This window comes from Delphinapterus leucas, chromosome 5 (assembly GCF_059928025.1).
Source record: "Delphinapterus leucas isolate spDelLeu-1000000601 "Yukka" chromosome 5, BTC_Dleu_Yukka2, whole genome shotgun sequence".
Taxonomy (NCBI): Eukaryota; Metazoa; Chordata; class Mammalia; order Artiodactyla; family Monodontidae; genus Delphinapterus; species Delphinapterus leucas.
This window is the reverse complement of record NC_143133.1, coordinates 17,871,331-17,875,937: the sequence shown is the minus strand read 5'-3', so window position 1 is coordinate 17,875,937 and position 4,607 is coordinate 17,871,331.

Sequence of the window (4,607 nt, the reverse complement as noted above, 5' to 3'; positions counted from 1 at the left end):
AAGTAATTTTAAAAAATTAAGTCTAACATATGTAGAGAAGTGTGCAAAATAATAAATGTACAGCTCAATGAATTCCTACAAAATAAATACACTCAGGTGATGTGCATCCAGATAAACATAGAGAATATTACCAGGACCCCAGATGCCTCTCCCAGGCCCCCTTCTAGTCATTAAGTCCCTCTAGGGTAACCACTGTTCTAACTTTTCTCACTGTAAACTAGATTGCCTGATATTGAAGGTCATGTAGCTGGAATCAGAGAGCATGCATATTTCTAAGTCTGGCTTCTTGTGCCCAACGTTATATTTCTGCTTTGTTGTCAGGTTCAGCTATAGTTCTTTCTAATTGTTATACAGAATTCTAGTTTATGTATAAACCAGTTTACTCTTTCTACAGTAGGTGGCATTTGGATTGTTTTCAGTTTGGTTGCTCTAAACATACTTTTATATGTTGCTTGGTGTATAGTTTTCTGTTAGCTCTGTATTTAAGAGTGGAATTGCTGGGAATGTGTATGCTCACCTTCACACATATCCTAGATTTCCAAAGTGATTTTACCATTTTCCACTTTAACTACAATTTATAAGAGTTCCTGCTGGGCTTCCCTGGTGGTGCAGTGGTTGGGGATCTGCCTGCCGATGCAGGGGGCGCGCGTTCGTGCCCCGGTCCGGGAGGATCCCGCGTGCCGCGGAGCGGTTGCGCCCGTGAGTCATGGCCGCTGAGCCTGCGCGTCTGGAGCTCGTGCTCCGCGATGGGAGAGGCCGCCGCGGTGAGAGGCCCGTGTACCGCAAAAAAAATAAAAAGATTTCCTGTTGCTTTGGACATTTTGCCCTTGTGTTTTTAAACTGACAGTTGCTAGTAGAATACAAAACTATTTTTTTCCCTCTATTTGTTCATTTTATATATATATATATATAATATATATTTATATATATATTTTATATATATATAAAATATATATTTCTATATATTTTTTATATATATATAAAGTATATATTTCTATATATATTTTATATATATATATATTTTGCTACATACCTCTTATAACTTAAAAAAGTGCTCTACAGCCCTAGTTATACCTCCGTTTTTATTTCTAATTTCAGAGTCATACATTTTTATTACTATTACACTAATAGTTTTGTCTATTACTGGTTTGATTCCTAGCAAAATGTATATGGGTATTATTTTTCAGTCTGTTTTTTGCAGTTTAAAAAAATCAATACTTCTTTCATCTTTATTAATTCTTAGTCTTTCTTATGTTTATTTTGTTTTATTTTCCTAACTTTATTAGCAGAATGTTTATTTTTATTGTGTAATAGTAAGTTGTTTCTGCTGATGGAATGAACAAGTTGAAGAGAATTCTGCTGGAGGGATTTTGATTATTAAAGATTTTTTCAGTCAAAAAGAAAAAAGAGAGAGATGAATAAGGAATTAATTATACTTTTCCTTTCCCAGGACATTGCCATGTCTGCATGTGTGGATGATAAGTGTGATTTTAATCTTGCAACCAGGAGGGGATTTAGCCACAGGGAAAATTGCAGAATAGAAGATTAAAGATACCTTGGTCTCTTCTGACATCACAGAGTCATTGCATGTCTTTCAAACTTCCTCTTATTAAAGACCAAGAAAAAAGAAATAAATGTTTTTCCTGATTTTTAAACTGTTTTGAGTTCTGCTTTCTGTTATTGGCCAAAGTATCCTGATTCTCTACCCACATCTTTATTCATTTTTGTTTTGCTTGAGATAACAGGGACTGAGAGTTATGATGAAGTGTCCTACTAGTGTTGTTATTTTCATTTCTTTTTTGAAACCAATTTTTGATTTGTATAATCCTGTATATTAGTATTCAGCTTGAAGTTTTATGAGTTATAATTTCATGTCATAAACTTATATTGTTCTCTCCTATTATATCCTTTAAAAATATAATCTATGATTTTGTTCCCAGCTTCTTAAAGTATTATTTTCATATTATGTGATGGCTCAATGACTTTTCTTTCAAATATTGTTAAAATGTACATTCTAATATATTTTGTTATGTTTTGATGTTTAATAAATGTAATACTCGCTTCTGTTCTTACACCATCATTTCCCTTTCCTGTGTACAGAAATATCTTGATAGAACCCTTTCTTGAGCAGTTTGGCTGTTCTTTTCCAGGACAAACATATGGATGATATCCTTTCATTACTTTTACACGTGAAGCAAAACCTGGGTATAATAGTAACTTGGGTGAATATAGAATATGAAGTATTCATATAACTTGGGTATAATAGTAACTTGGGTGAATATAGAATATGAAGCTTCAAGTTTGTTTCCCTGATGGCATTTGTAGTTATGTTCTCCCATTTCTTCTGCATTTAATGTGGTACAGAAGGGGTCCTAGTTCAGTTTAATTGCTCTTCATTGTGGGTTGCATTATTTTTCCCAGCCTCTAGTCTGTTGTCTTCTTACTCTTTCCACCAGGGTGTATCTACATGTTGGTATTTTACCCTTCAGATGTTACCTCTTTAAATATTTAGATTCAACTCCATTTTTTCTACTAATGCTTCTTTTCAGTATTTTTTCTGTTCTCTTTTAAAGAATCATTTATCAAATTTGGGTCCCACTGTGCTGTCCTCCAGTTTAATACATCCTCTGTTATTTCATCTTCATTTTCTTTCTTCTGCAGCCTGGTAGAGAGCTTCGAAGTGGTTCACTTAATTTTCTACATTAACAAGTTTTCCTTGTATTCTTATAATTAATATTAAATTAGTTTTATAACATTTATAATTATAGCATTTTTTTCTTTTTCAGCTCCATTTTTATTTTCCTCTGTTTGCCAGCACTTCTTTTTCTTCTTCCTTTGAACATATACTAACCACATACTGAAAAGAAACATTAATAGAAATAAATTTCAAACTAAAGATTTAAAGAGGTTACATATAAAGAGTAAGACACCGACATCTGGATATACCTTGGTGAAAAGAGAAGGAAGACAATCTCTTTTCTCTTCTGTCTTTTGTTTTGGAGCTAAGTTACTTTAATTTTGTTGAAAGAAATTTGATAGATTGTATTATTGTTCTCAATTCTTCACCCCTTCTTGCATCTTTTCCCTTGCCATGGCCTCATTGTCATGGATGGCATGTATTTCCTCCATCTCATCTCTAGGCTTAGCTTGCTGACCTACTTTGGCCAATGATATATGAATGAAAGTCACAGTGTGTATTTTAAGAACAGGCCTTGAAGACCTCACATGTTTCTGCTTTTTCTCTTCCATCTCTGCCAATGCCATGAAAAGAATACATCATGGATATTCTTGGATAGCCTGTTGGTCCCCTTAGGGGGATAAAAGAAAGATGTGGAGCACAGGCACTCCAGCTAAATGATAAACATATAGTGACAAAAAAAGCTTCCCAGCTGAGCCCAGTTTAGGCCAGTCAGATTCCAGTGGATTTGCAGATGCATGGACAATAAAAATATATTACTCTTATTGGGATAATTTGTTAAACAGCAATAGCTAACCAATACAATAATTTTTCTTCTATTTCCTCCAGTGAATCATTTTAAAAGTAACACAAATAAATGTTGGCAAAGATGTGGAGAAAAGGGAAACCACATACACTGTTGATGGGAATGTAAATTGGTGCAGCCACTGTGGAAAATAATATGGAGGTTTCTCAGAAAACTAAAAGTAGAACTAACACATGACCCAGCAATTCCACTCCTGGGTATATATCCATAAAAACCAAAACCACTAATTCAAAAAGATATGTGCACCCCAATGTTCACAGCAGCATTATTTTGCAATTGCCAAGATATGGAAATAACCTGTGTCCATTAACAGATGAGTGGATAAAGAAGATGTGATATATATATATATATATCAATATATCACAATGGAATAATATTCAGCCATTTAAAAAGAATGAAAATTGCCTATTTCCAGCAACATGGATAGGCTTGGAGGGTATTATGCTAAGTGAAGTAAGTCAGACAGAGGAAGACAAATGCTGTATGGTATCACTTATATGTGCAATCTAAAAAAATAAAACAAACTAGTGAACATAAGGAAAAACAAAACAGACTCACAGATATAGAAAACAAACTAGTGGTTACCAGTGGAGAGAGGGAAGGAGGGAGGGTCAAGAGAGGGGTAGGGGATTAAGAGGTACAAACTACTATATATAAAATAAATAAGCTACAAGGACATATTGTACAACACAGGGAACATAGCCAATATTTTATAACAACTATAAATGGAATATAACCTTTAAAAATTGTGAATCACTATGCTGTGCCCCTGAAACTTATATAATATGGTACATCAACTATACTTCAAAAAATTCAAAAAAAGTAATTCTGTCCTTCTTGCTTAATATTTTTTCATAAATCTTACTTACAAAATATATGACTTATTGCCTTGAAATCTCTATTGATAAGAAAGTTAATAGATTTTTCCTAAATTGTCTCCCTTTTACTGTAGGTGAGGCCTGCTCTCTTAGACCTCAAGTGAGAAGATTAGATGCTTTCTTAGAATTCTGGCAACCTAGAGAAAATGTGGAGCAAGCAACACCCTAATCAGTAGAACTTCACCCTTGCATAGTTTCTTCTGCTTGTTTGCAAACCTGCTCTGCT